At 39.6% G+C, this 14,980-nt stretch overlaps 1 long non-coding RNA gene across 1 annotated transcript; it reads right to left on the minus strand.

The window, feature by feature from the left end:
• Window positions 1-4,483: 4,483 nt before the first annotated feature.
• On the minus strand, window positions 4,484-13,737 carry LOC138894991 (uncharacterized). The gene is made up of 3 exons (XR_011409177.1): window positions 13,289-13,737; window positions 5,746-5,813; window positions 4,484-4,671 (listed from the first exon to the last, which is right to left on the minus strand). It is a non-coding gene; the product is annotated as an uncharacterized lncRNA (long non-coding RNA).
• Between the last annotated feature and the right edge of the window lie 1,243 nt (window positions 13,738-14,980).

The raw sequence follows: 14,980 nt of genomic DNA on the forward strand, positions 1-14,980 counted from the left end.
TAAGTCAACATCCGGTCAACCTATTCAACTTAAGTTTCATCTTGGAGATTAAGTGTCTCAATTCATTTCAAAACCTCATCGAACCCGAACCAATTACCCCGATAAGTCATATAACAACTGTAGAGCATAAATTGAGCAGTAAATGGGGGAAAGAGGCTATAATACTTAAAATGACCGGCCGGGTCGTTACATTCTCCCCCTCTTAAATAAACTTTCATCCTCGAATGGGTTTAGAATCATACCTGGAGTCTCAAATAGGTGTGGATACTTGCTCCTCATCTCCTGTTCAGTCTCCCAAGTAACTTCTCCGACTGGCTGACCTCTCCACTATACTTTCAATGAAGCTATATTCTTTGATCTCAGCTTTCGAACCTCCCGGTCTAAAATGGCCACTGACTCCACATCATAAGTTAAATTACCATCCAATTGCACTATGCTGAAATCCAAAATATGAGATGGATCTCTAACATACTTCCGGAGAATAGACACATGAAACACTGGATGAACACCCGATAGATTAGGCGGCAATGTAAGTTCATAAGCCACTTCTCCAATCTTCTTAAGTATTTCAAAAGGATCAATATACCGAGGGCTCAACTTGCCCTTCTTCCCGAACCTCAACACACCCTTCATGGGTGAAATCTTGAGCAGAACCATCTCCCCAACCATGTTAGCAACATCACGGACCTTCCTGTCGGCATAACTCTACTGTCTAGACTACGCCGTGCGAAGCCGCTCCTAAATCAATTTAATCTTCTCTAAAGCATCTTGAACCAAATCATTACCTAATAGCCTAGTCTCACCCGGCTCAAACCAACCCACCTGAGACCGACACCGTCTCCCATATAAAGCCTCACATAGAGCCATCTGAATGCTCGATTGGTAGCTGTTATTATAAGCAAACTCTGCCAGTGGCAGAAATTGATCCCAAGAACCCCCAAAATCAATGACACAAGCACATAGCATATCCTCTAATATCTGAATAGTGCGCTAGGATTGTCCGTCCGTCTGAGGGTGAAATGTTGTACTCAACTGAATCTGTGTACCCAATTCACGCTGCACTGCTCTCCAAAACTGTGATGTAAACTGTGTGCCCTGATCCGAAATGATGTACACTAGCACACCGTATAGGTGAACAATCTCACAGATATAAATCTTAGCCAACCACTCCGAAGAATAAGTAGTACCAACTGGAATAAAATGCGTGGACTTGGTCAACCGATCAACAATCACCCAAACAATATCAAACTTCCTCAAAGTTTGTGGGAGCCCAACTACGAAGTCTGTGATAATACGCTCCCACTTCCACTCCAGAATTTCAAGTCTCTGCAGCAATCTGTCCGGTCTCTGATGCTCGTACTTCACCCGTCGACAATTTAAACACCGAGCTACAAACCCAACTATGTATTTTATCATTTTTCACCACCAATAGTGCTGCCTAAAGTCCTAGTACATCTTAGCGGCACCCGGATAAATGGAATACCGCAAACTGTGGGATTCTTCAAGAATCAATGCCCGCAGTCCATCTATATTTGGCACACAAATACGACCCTACATCCTCAATACCCCATCATCCCCAATAGTAACATCTCTCGCATCACCGTACTGAACTGTATCCTTAAGGACAAGCAAATGGGGATCATCATACTGGCGCTCTCTGATGAGATCATATAAAGAAGACTGAGAAACCACGCAAGCTAGAACCCGACTGGGCTCCGAAATATCTAATCTCACGAACTGATTGGCCAGGGTCCGAACGTCAACTGCATAAGGCATTTTACCAACAAGAATGAATGTAAGGATACCCATACTCACCGTCTTTCTACTCAAGGCATCGGCCACGACATTGGCCTTCCCAGGATGATACAGAATAGTGATATCATAGTCCTTTAGAAGCTCCAACTATCTCCGCTACCTCAAATTTAGATTCTTCTATTTGAATAAGTGCTGAAGACTCTGATGATATGTAAATACCTCACAAGACACACCATAGAGATAGTGCCTCCAAATTTTCAATGCATGAATAATGGCTGCCAATTCTAAATCATGAACAGGGTAGTTCTTTTCATGTGGCTTCAACTGACACGAAGCATAAGCAATCACTCCACCCTCATGCATCAAGACACACCCAATACCAATCCGAGAAGCATCAAAATACACTGTATAGGAGCCTAAAACTGAAGGTAAAACTAGAACTGAAGTTGTGGTCAAGGTAGTCTTGAGATTCTGAAAGCTCTCTTCACACTCATCCGATCACCTGAATGGAGCACCTTTCCGGGTCAATTTGTTCAAAGGCGATGCAATAGACGAGAAACCCTCCACAAAGCGACAATAATAACCAGCCAAGACGAGAAAACTCTAAATCTCAGAAGCTGAAGATGGGCTGGGCCAACTCTGAACTGCCTCTATCTTCTTCGGATCCACCTTAATTCCTTCACTAGACACTATATGTCCCAAGAATGCCACCGAACTAAGCCAGAACTCACAGTTAGAGAATTTGGAATAAAGTATCTCCTCTCTCAACCTCTGTAATACAATACCTAAGTACCGTGCATGCTCCTCCTGGATACGTGAGTACACCAGGATATAATCAATAAGCACCACGACAAATGAATCAAGATATGGCTGGAATATATTATTCATCAAGTGCATAAATGTCGTTGGGGCGTTGGTCAGCCCAAAAGACATCACAGGAAATTCATACTGACCATAACGAGTCCTGAATGTCGTCTTTAGAATATCTGAATCCTGAATTATCAACTGGTGATTGTCGGATCTCAAATCAATTTTGGAGAATACCCTCGCTCCTTGAAGCTGGTCAAATAAATCATCAATACGCGGCAAAAAATACTTGTTCTTGATTGTAACTTTGTTCAACTGCCTGTAGTCGATGCACATCCGTATAGTACCATCTTTCTTTTACACAAACAAAACTGGTGCACCCCAAGGTGACACACTAGGTCTAATAAACCCCTTATCAAGAAGTTCCTAAAACTGCTCTTTCAATTCAGCTGGTGCCATACGATACGGAGGAATTAGAATGGGCTGGGTGCCCGGCACCAAGTCAATACCGAAATCAATATCCCTGTCGGGTGGCATACCCAGCAGGTCTGTAGGAAATACATTCGAAACGTCTCGCACTATTGGTACTGAAACAATAGTAGGAGTATCTGCATCAACATCTCTCACAAAGGCCAAATATGACACACATCCCCTCCCAACCATACGTTGGGCCTTCAAATAAGAAATTACCCTGCTAGGAACATAATCTAGAGAACCTCTCCATTCGACCTCTAGCAACCCCGGCATCGCCAATGTCACAGTTTTTGCGTGATAGTCCAGAATAGCATGACATGGAGACAACCAATCCATACCTGAGATTACATCGAAATTAACCATGCTAAGCAATAAGAGATCAACTCTACTCTCCAATCCCCCAATAGTTACCACACACGACCGATACACATGGTCCATAATAATAGTATCGCACACTAGCGTAGATACACGAACAAGTGAAACTAAGGACTCATGGGGCATATCTAGATAATGAGTAAAGTACAATGATATATACGAATAAGTAAAATCAGGGTCAAATAATATAGAAGCTTTCTTGTGGCACACTGAGACAATACCTGTGATCACTGAATCTGAAGCAACAACATCTGGCCTGGCAGGAAAAGCATACAATAGGGCCTGAACGCCACCTGATCGGCCTCCCCCTCTTGGGCGACCCCTATCTGACTGTGCCCCACCCCGAGCTGGTTGGGGGAGTGGTGTAACTACTGGTGTTGGTGCCATCGGCCGAGAACTCTACTGTGGAGCACCACTCAACAACCTAGGACAATCTCTCTTGATATGAACAAATTCTCTACACTTGAATCAACCCCTCCTCTAACGGAACTGCTGCTCCTGATAAGCCGAGGAATTACCAGTAGAAGACTGAGCGGACGAGGCATGGTAAGAACTCTACGCTGGTAGAGCACTGAATGAAGATTGTCTTGAGTGAGCACTGTAAGAATTGTGGCTAGCTAATGCACCATGATGAGCTAGACGATTCATCTGAGCGGGCCTATAAGAGCGACCCTTGCTGTGGTAGGACTGCCCCCAGAAGGTCTCCACCAAAATCGCCCAAACCTCGAGGCCTCTTCGCCTCCTTCTCACCACGCTCATGACTATAGACCACCTCTATCTACCGAGCAATGTCAACCACCTCATCAAAAATGGCACCAGATACCCTCTCCCTAGTCATAAGCAACCGCAACTAAACATGAGGCCATCAATGAACTCATAATCCTCTCCCTATCATTGGGAACCAACCAAATTGCATGACGAGCCAACTCAATGGCGCCTATCTCAATACTAGGCAAGTCGATAACCTCAATAAAACACTAGTATCTCTTACATTTGAAATCATAATATGTAGATGTAACAGAAAATCTCATAATTGTTTTTGATACAATTACACTTCCAAAAGTTGGTGTCACTGAGTACATGAGCATCTAAATGATAACAAAGTCCGACTCATAAAAACACTATCGGAAAGTATAGAACTGTACAATGACTGAAGGGAAGGAGAGACAAGGTCTACGAACATCGGCAGCTGCCTCAAAATCTTTGAAAGATCAACTGAACAAAGAGATCAACACCCACTATATCCGGGAACCTCTGGATCTGCACACGAAGTGCAGGGTATAGTATGAGTACAACCAACTCAGTAAGTAACAATAAAAAATAAAGAACTAAAAGTAGTGACGAGCTTCACAGCTAAGACCAATTACAGTAATTTTCGACATAAGAAAGTAGACATGCTTTCAAGTTCAACAATTTAAGGCCCAAACAGTAATTTCACATCAAGTTCAATTGGAACACAATATAGTATATCTCAGAAAGTTCAAAAACAGTGATATATGACAGCTGAAGTACAATAATAATGAAATCAATGTATCCTCTCAGAGCAATAGTCACTCAATCCTCCCATTCGCTCCAACCTCACAATCACTCTACACTCGGCACTCGTACTCAATAGGTACCTGCGCTCACTGGGGTGTGTACACACTCCGGAGGGGCTCCTTCAGCCCAAGCACTATAATCCGCACGGACAATGCATGTGCTGTACGGACAACTCACGTGCTAGTATAATATCTGGATCTGCACGGATAACTCATGTGCTAGTATAATATCTGGATCCGCACGAACAACTCACGTGCTAGGATAATATCTGGATCCGCACGAATAACTCACGTGCTAGTATAATATCTGAATCCGCACAGACAACTCACATGCTAGTATAATATCTCACAATCAGGCCCTCGACCTCACTCAGTCATAAATCTCTCCAGCCTCTCGGGCTCTCAGAAATCATGAGAATCAGCCCCAACAAAAATGATATAATGCATCAATATTGAACAATAGAGACTAAGATGTAATATGCAATTAAAACTGTGACTGAATACAAAATAGCAATTTAGCAAATAATTTAACATGTACATGACCTTTATGAGTCCCTACAGTGTCAACACATGGTTTAGACATGATTTATAGTTCGATCCCTCTAATACGTGGAAAGATTTATGGATAACAACAAATTATTCAACCACACAGATCCATGGAATTGACCTAGTCACAATTCCTATAGTGCACGCCCACACGCCCTCCACCTAGCATGTGCATCACCTCAAAATCAATCATATAATACATAATTCGGGGTTTTATACCTTCAGAACCAAATTTAGAACTGTTACTTACCTCAAACCATGAAATTCTTTATTCTGCTATGCCTTTGCCTTGCGAATCGGCCTCCGAACGCCTCGAATCTAGTCACAATTAATACGATTCAGTCAATACAAATTATAGGAATTAATTCTATATGAAAATACTATTTTTTCAACAAAATCCGAAATTGTACTCAAATACGTCTCGGAACCTGACAAAATTTATAAAATATGAACGTCCATTAAACTACGAGTCCAACCATACCAAATTTACCAAATTCTGATATCAACTCGACCTTCAAATCCTCAAATCTTATTTTCAAATCCCTAGACCCAAATCCTCTAATTTTACTCAAAAATACGTAATCTAGTCGAAATACTCAATGATAATCCAATATTATTGACTAACAATGATCACAAGTGACTTACGTCAAGTTTTCCCATGCATTCACTCTGAAAACTTGCCTCAACCCGTGTTAAAAATGTCCAAAAATGAGAAACTCTCGGACCCCTCTGTTTTTATACACTGCCTAGAGGTTCAGCTTTTGCGGAATTTTTAACTGCATCTGCGGTTCGGCTTTTGCGGTGAAGCTTTCGCTTCTGTGAATGCCTTCGCTTCTGCGCACCCAGGCTTGCTTCTGCGAGCTCGCACCTGTGAGATAATTTTCGCAGGTGTGGTTGCATCAGGAGGCATCATATTTTCCAGCTACGTTCTAAGTCAAAATGTGATCCGTTAACCATCCGAAACTCACCTGAGGCCCCCGGGACCTCAACCAAATATACAAATAAGTCCCAAAATATCATACGAACTTAGTCGAGGCCTCAAATCACATCAAGCAATGCTAAAAACATGAATCATACCCCAATTCTAGCTTAATAAAACAAAAAAATTTCAACTTCGACATTTGATGCCGAAACCTATCAAATCAAGTCCGATAAATCTCATATTTTGCACACATGTCATAAATGACCCCGATATCAAAAAGTTAACTCCCTGATCAAACTTCTAAGCTTAAATTGGTATCTTAGCCATTTCAAGCCTAATTTAACTACAGACTTTCAAATAATTTTTCGGACACGCTCCTATGTCCAAAATCTCCATACGGAGCTATTGGAATCATGAAAATTCTATTCCGGGGTTGTTTACACATAAGTCAATATCCGGCCAACCTTTTCAACTTAAGTTTACATCTTGAAGACTAAGTGTCTCAATTCATTTCAAAACCCCATCGGACCTGAACCAATTACCCCGAGAAGTCATATAACAATTGTAAAGCATAAATTTAGTAGTAAATAGGGAATCAGGACTGTAATACTCAAAACGACCGGCCGGGTCGTTACACTTTCACTCTTCACTAAAAGACAAAATCTGATAACTAACTCTATAGGACTAAAACTAAATATCAAGGGATAATTATGTGGGTTCAATTGTAAATACATAAAGGTATAAAATAAACCATAAGAGGACTAAAGTGTAACACCCCGAAACTTATAATCTCTCGCCTATTTAACTAATTATAATGGCAAGTTACAACTCCGCAAGCACCACATACAATCTTCTAAGCCTCTTCTTTTCTAAAGCATATTAGTTCTCCCTTGTTGAAATCTTCCTTGTCCTTAAGGAAAGAAAGATGGGAAGCGTATCTTTAGAGCTGATTAATCCTCCCATATTGCCAATTCTGATGGTAACTCCTTCCATTTAACTAACACATGCGCCATTGCCTTGTTTCCCTTTTGAATCATCCTTCTATCCACTATTTTCTCTGGTTGTGGGTAATAGGGGTTGGATAACTTGATGATAGGAGGGTGTGTTATAGTAGCAGGAAATTCATGACAGAGTTTCAGTTGGGATACATGGAATGTTGGGTGCAGCAGGAGCTGGAGCTGGGCAGGAAGAGACAATCTATATGCCATTTATCCTATTTTCTATAGCACATGGTAAGGTCCATATTACCTTGCTGATAACTTAGTAAATAAAAGTTGCTTGTATGGTTGGATTTTCAGTTAAACCCAATCCCCCTCCTTGAATTACCTGTCACACTTGTGTTTGTTAGCTTGCTCTTCCATCCTTTGCTGGGCTCTTTTGAGGTGGTACTTCAACAGTTGTGTCTTGAACTCCCTAGTCAATAGGTTTCTATCCACTTCTTCTACCTGAGAACCTCCAGCCATGCATGGTAGGTGTATTGGGGGTGGTTGCCCATAGAGGGCCTCATATTGTGTACTCTGTATAGAGGTGTGGAAGGTTGTATTGTACCACCATTCTGCTGATGCTAAAAATTGAGACCAATCTGATTGTGAATCCGAATAAAGCACCTTAAGTATGTCTCTAGGAACCTATTCAATACCTATGTTTGCCCATCTGTTTGAGGGTGATAGGTAGTAGAGGTATTGAGTGTTACTCCCATCATAGAGAACAACTCATGCCAAACTTTACTGGTAAAGATTGGATCTCTGTCACTAATGATATCTTCAGGTACCCCATCTAACTTATAGATGTTTTTCATAAAACGTTTTGCAACATCATTGTCAGAATAAAGATAAGAGAGACCAGTGAAATGAGCATACTTAGTGAGTCGATCCACCACCATCCAAATCACCGTCTTTCCTTTAGATTTAGGCAGTCCATCTATGAAGTCCATACTAATACTACTCTATGCTGCTACTGGTATTTTGAGTGGTTGCAGCAATCCAGGATAAGGTGCATTCTCACACTTGTGTCTCTGGAAAACATCACATGCCTTGACTTGTTCTTGGACTTCCTCCTTCATGTTCTTCTAATATAAGAGAGAAGCTACCTTCTTGTAAGTTTTCTCTATCCCTGAGTGTCCTCCCACTGTTGAACTATGCCATAGCTGTAGGATATCCTTTCTAAGTTAAGGATTGGGTCCTACCACTAGTTTTCATTTCATTTTGAGTTGGCCATGGATAAAGGTATATCCCTTAGTATCAGTTCCTCCAAGTTGTATTGACTGAATGAATGCCTTCAGTCCTTCATCAAGCTCCCAGCTTTGAATAGTCATTTATAGCAAATCAGTTCTCACAGTGGATAGTGTCATTGCAGCAAGTTGAATCAATGGAATTCTAGACAAGGCATCTACTACCTTGTTCTCCTTCACTTTGTTATACTCAACTTCAAAGTCATATTGCATCAGTTTGGTGATCCATTTGAGCTAAGTTCCAATGTGTAGTTTCTGTTCTACGAGGAATTTTAGGGCCCTTTGGTCTATTTTAACAATGAAGGGCCTTACTGTCAAGTATTAAGACCATTTGTTGACTGCCATCACTAATGCCAACAATTCTTTGTCATATACTATACCTGTTAATCGGGCCGGGCTGACTCGTTTACAATCCGGTTCAGCCCGGGTCAGCTAGTACTGTAGCATTGGGGGCGGGTTGGGATGGGTTGGGCAGGGAGCGGGTTTCAAATGAACCATTTTTTGATAATGGTGCACCGGAACCCACTAAGCCCGCTCACCCGTTAACGGGTTTTTAACGGTCTACAACCCGGTTCAACCCGGTATCCTTTATAATTTTATTTTTTATTTTTTATTTTCTGGACCGTTGCCAACGGTCAAATTCAAAGAACCTCATGTTGACATGGATGAACTTACAAAAATGATGCAAAGCATGTGATGTACTATTTCTTATTTTTTTATAATTGTTGTAAACTTTTAATTTGCAAGTTCAAAAATAAAACAATCAAAAAAGAACTTGCAACTTAATTTGAAGTATTATATATTATTCAATGAAAATATCAAATGAAAGCCTTTGGAGCTTGATCCTTACATATTGCCTATTGGTCTTATTAAATAATATTTTGTAGCCACTTACTTTCAAATTTTAATTTTAAAATTTTAAAATTCAAATTTTAAATTTAAAACTTTAAATTTCAAAGTTTAATTCTAAGCCTTAAAAGTTTGCAAACACTTAAGTATCAATAACATTGAATAAAAAAAATAAAATTTACTTTAAAAAAAAAATAGCCCAGCCCGGTCCAGCACGCTAAGCCTGAACCCAGACGGACCAAAAAAAATTTGAAAAAGTACAACTCGCTAACAGCCCAGAACGTTAAACGGGTGGGCTGGTTTCTTTTATGTACAGTCCGTCCCAGCCCGCCCGTTAAACACCTCTATCATATACTGATAAGGACTGATGTTGTGTAGATAGTCCTTTGCTGAGAAAAGCAATAGGTTGCTCTTTCTGCATTAAAATAGCTCCAATGCCTACATTACAGGCATCAGTTTCAACTACAAAAGCCAATGAGAAGTCAGAAAGGGCTAAGACAGGTGTTGTGGTGAGTGAAGTTTTAAGTTGACTGAAGGTTCTTCTAGCCCCTTCAGTCCATATGAGCCCATTGCTTTTAATAATATCATTAAGAGGTTTACTAATCACCCCATAGCCTCTTATGAATCTCCTATAGTACCCTGCTAACTTTAGAAAACCTCCTAATTGTGTCACAGATTGAGGCTCAGGCCAAGATTGCACAACTTCAACCTTCTTAGGATCAGTAGATACCCCTTGAGATGAAATGTAATGGCCTAAGTACTCCATCCTCTTTGCATCAAAAACACACTTACATCTTTTTGCCAATAACTGATGTTGGATTAGTAAGTCAAAGACTCTTTTTAAGTGCTTCAAGTGTTCTTCCAAGATCCTTCTATAAACTAATATATCATCAAAGAAGACTAAGATGAATTTTCTAAGATGTTCTTGGAAAATGCGATTCATCAAACTCTGAAAGCTAGAGGGTGCATTGGTCAATCCAAAGGGCATAACTAGATACTCATAGTGCCCAGAATAAGTCTTGAATGCTGTCTTATGAACATCAGCTGGTGCCATCCTGATCCAATGGTACCCTGGACTTAAGTCTATCTTGGAGTAAATCTGAGATCCGCCCAGCTCATCTAGGAGTTCGTCAATGATGGAGATGGGGAATATATCCTTGATGGTCACCTTGTTGAGGGATTTGTAGTCAACACACAGCGTCCAAGACCCATCCTTCTTTCTCACTAGCACCACTGGGGAGGCATAAGAACTAGAACTATATTGTATGATGCCTTGGTTCATCGTCTCCCTGACCATTGTCGTAATAAGATCCTTCTGCACTGTTGAGTATCTATAAGGCCTTGAGTTGACTTGTAGACTTCCCTACATTAAAGGAATACGGTGATCAAACACCCATCTTGAGGGAGGTATCTATGTAGGATCACCAAATATCTCTACATACTCTTCAAGAACCTGCATGAGCTCCACAGGCTCTTCAATTTTTCCAGGTTCTGTCACCTCCATCTCCTTGCATTTTGCCTCTCTTACCTTGATGATGAAGAACTGGGATCCTTTAATGGTCATCTTGTCCATTGACTTTTCTTGGACTGTCTTAAATTTAGGCTGGATTCCTTGCAATGTGAGCAACTACCCATTATACTCAAATTCAATCATGCGCTTCCTGAAATTGAACTTGATATCTTCTAAGTGGTAGAGCCACTGTATTCCCAGCACTATATCACATTTACAATTTGGAAATACCATAAAAACATCCTGAAATACAGCTACTTGCATTAACCACTGGAATCCTTTACATATAATGTCTGTTGGCACTTTCCTACCATCATTAACTTGTACCAACCGAGGCTTAGTTTTACTTATTTGGCACCCCAGCCTTTTTGATGTTTCTTCATCTATGAAGTTCTGTGTGGAGCCACAATCAATGATAACTTCTAATGGTCTTTAATCTGTGAATCCCCTCAACCTCAATGTTTGATAACCTAAGGTTCCATTTAAAGCTTGTAGGGAAATGACACATTTCTCAGGGAGTTCCTTAGATATCTCTTCTTCTTCCTCCGGTTGGATTTATTATATCTCCTCCTCTGGTACCTCACCTGCTTCCAGTTCTAGGGAAAACAATTACCTCTTAGCCTGGCATTTGTGGCCATGCACAAACTTCTCATCACAAATGAAACACAGTCCTTGAGACCTCTTCACCTCCATTTCTGTTGGACTCAGCCTTTTTCTTCTATTGTTATCAAATCTAGCTGTGAATAGTTTCTTGAATGTATTCAAGTTGTTCCTAGTCCAATTGTTATGATTATGATTCATGTTTCCTCTATTCACATATGACGCAGAATTGCCAATTTTGATAGCCTTACTCTGAGCTGCAAAACTGGACTCACGTAGCATGGCTAAGTAGAATGCCTCAGGTAATGTACAAGGATTTCCAATTCCCACTACATGTTTAAGTTCTGGCTTAAGGTTGTTTAAGAATATACTACTAGCATGTTCTAGGGATATATTGAGCCTAGTCATAACATTGACAAAGGCCCTTTGGTAATCCTTCATTGTCCCTGTGTGTTTGATGTTCATGATCTCAGTCATTGGATTAGTATATTCATCCCCAAAAGTGTCACACAAAGCCCAAATATACTCATACCAAGTACTTTATGGCGCTTGGAACACTTTCCTTGATTGGTATGGAGGAACTTATAACAAAAGACATTTTCAAATGGATCACAAGTGAGCCTTCAATTGTTCGAGCTTCATCAACCATCTCCAGATTAATGGACGATATTAGTTTTCATGAAGTAAGTACAATAAATTAGCATTTTCACCCCATCCCCCCTGTAAGTTTTCCCAATTACGAATATATTTTCTTAAAAATAATACTCCCTTTATCCCAATTTATGTGATGCACTTCTCTTTTTAGTCTATCCTAAAAAGAGTGATACCGTTCAATATTTAAAAATATTTTAATTTTAAACTTTTTATTTTACCCTTACTGACATGATTTATAGCCATACAAATATTTATGAGTAATTCTTTACCACAAGTTTTCAAAGTTTTCTTTCTTTTTTAAACTTCATGTCCGATCACAATTAGGCATCAAATAAAATGAGACGAAGGGAGTGGCTAGTATGAATTATTGTTTAAGAGGCAGTCCCGATAGAAGATTGGAGTAATAACTAGACACGTCACACGGCTAAGATACATTACAACTTATAGATTGGATTAAATTTGGTTTAAAGGTAAGCTATGACACTTAGAATAAGATTGAAGAATATTTAAGAGTATGTTCTAATAAAGATATTAATATCTAAATCATGTATGTTCAGCAACAAAGAGGACATGTAGCTTCAATTATAGAATGCTTCGTGAAAGAATATGGAGCTTCAAAGGAAGAGGCCTATGTTAAGTTTCGGAAGGAAGTCAAGAATTCGTGGAAAGACATAAATAAAGCATTACTCCGCCCCACTGAAGTACCAACATTTGTTCTCGAACGAGTTTTAAATCTTGCACGTTCAATGGATACTCATTTCCAAGATGAAGAAATATACATGGATTCGACTTCCAAAAGCAAAGACGTTATTACCTTGTTTCTTGTTCAACCTATCAATATATGACGATCATAATGTATGCATATGCACCATTTACCGAGTATTCGGAGCAAATGTGGAAATGTTTTGCATTGGTTTTCATTAATTAAATGGTTCGTGTTTGTTTCCAGGAAGAATAAAGAAAAAAGGCAAGCTCAACAATATCTTTTCTGTTTCCAAAAATTACAAGTAGGCTATATGAGGACCTACCTCATGGAACAAGATTCTTCCATCAGGATAGAACTTCCAAGGAAGAACCTTTTAGTGATTATGAATATTTCAATTCACATTTTTGTTGGAAGTGGCGAGTGAAGATAATTGAAGCTTCTCAAGAATGTACGAGAGAATAATCTCAATCCACATAAAGCAAACTATTCTTAATACTAAATATTTTAGTAAATACTTTCTGCAGCTACAAGAAGTTTTAACATTACAAGAGAATATTGTGAATTCAATGTCATGTTTGCTTGCTAGAGGAAATGTTGGAAAAATATGACAATATTGACAGTTAACAACACAAATAACTACCTTAATGCTATGGAATCATTAAGAGCAAAATAAGCTCAACCTTACAAAGCGTTAGTACATGCCATACGAAGAAAACAAGTAGTGCATATTGAGGGTCTATATGGCTCCGTTTGACCATAAACAGGTATCCACCATAGTACCACAATCAATGGGCACCTAGCATATTTCAACAAAATAATACCATATTTCAGAAACTGCATCCTGTCTAATGCGAATATGTCCTCTTTTCCTATTGTACACATTATTTTTTGCAATTGTAATTTTTCGTCTGTGAGTCACAATATAGAGAAACTTGTAAATATTACCTTCCCAATAATGCCACATCTTCCAAAAGGTTTCTCATCCACTCGGCTTCTTATCCTTCTAACTCAAATGAAATAAATTTAGATCTAAGGGTAGAGCGTGCAACACTTATCTGTTTAAAAGCCTTTCACGAAATAGCACTCATAACTCCCACAATAGGGGAATCACCCATATAGACAAACTCATAATTAGCAGATTCCTCAAACTCATAGAACAACTCTTTGTTGGCGCAGAGGGGCCTTGAAGCGCATGTGTCCAGTATCCAGTCGTCTTGTTATCCACTATTTATTCCTCGACGATCACAAGAATAATCGCATCATCACCCTCAGCAAGGTGTTCTTGGAGAGGAGCGTCTCCACCCTGCTTCGAATTTTGCCCTTGTCTTTGATTGCACTATAAAGCCTCATGATCAATATCGCTGCAGATGAAACAAGTCATTTTGTCTTCTGCATTATGTTCTCCAACTTATTAAAGTAATTTTGCATTTTCATAGGCCCTTTTCTAGCCTTTTTTATTTTTGCCTTTAAACCTCTCTTTCACAAAAGTACCAATAAATTCCACAAGGTCAGCTTTAGAGAGAGAGAGAGAGAGAGAGAGAGAGAGAGAGATTTTATCTTATCCTTAAGGCAGTTTGCCTTTTCTTCTTTGAGACGGTTTTCCTCGTAAATCCTCATGTGACTGATCAGTTCCTAGAGAGTTTGTACTTCAGTTGCATTGAGTAACGACCCGACCAGTCATTTTGAGTGTTGTAGCTACGTTTCCGCATTTACTGCTTATTCTATGCTCAATTGTCATTATGTGACTTGCTAGGGTAATTGGTTCAGTTCCGGGGATGTTTCAGAATGAGTTGAGACACTTAGTCTCAAGGTTGAAAGTTTAAGTTGAAAAGGTTGATCGGATGTTGACTTATGTGTAAATGGTTCCAAAATGGAGTTTTGATGGTTCTGATAGCTTCGTTGGATGATTTTAAACTTAGGAGTGTGTCCAGATTGTGATTTTGAGGTCCGTAATTGATTTAGGCTTAAAATAACGAAAGTTAGAAAATTAGACGTTTAGGGAATCGAGAAGTTT

This window comes from Nicotiana tomentosiformis, chromosome 6 (assembly GCF_000390325.3).
Source record: "Nicotiana tomentosiformis chromosome 6, ASM39032v3, whole genome shotgun sequence".
NCBI lineage: Eukaryota > Viridiplantae > Streptophyta > Magnoliopsida > Solanales > Solanaceae > Nicotiana > Nicotiana tomentosiformis.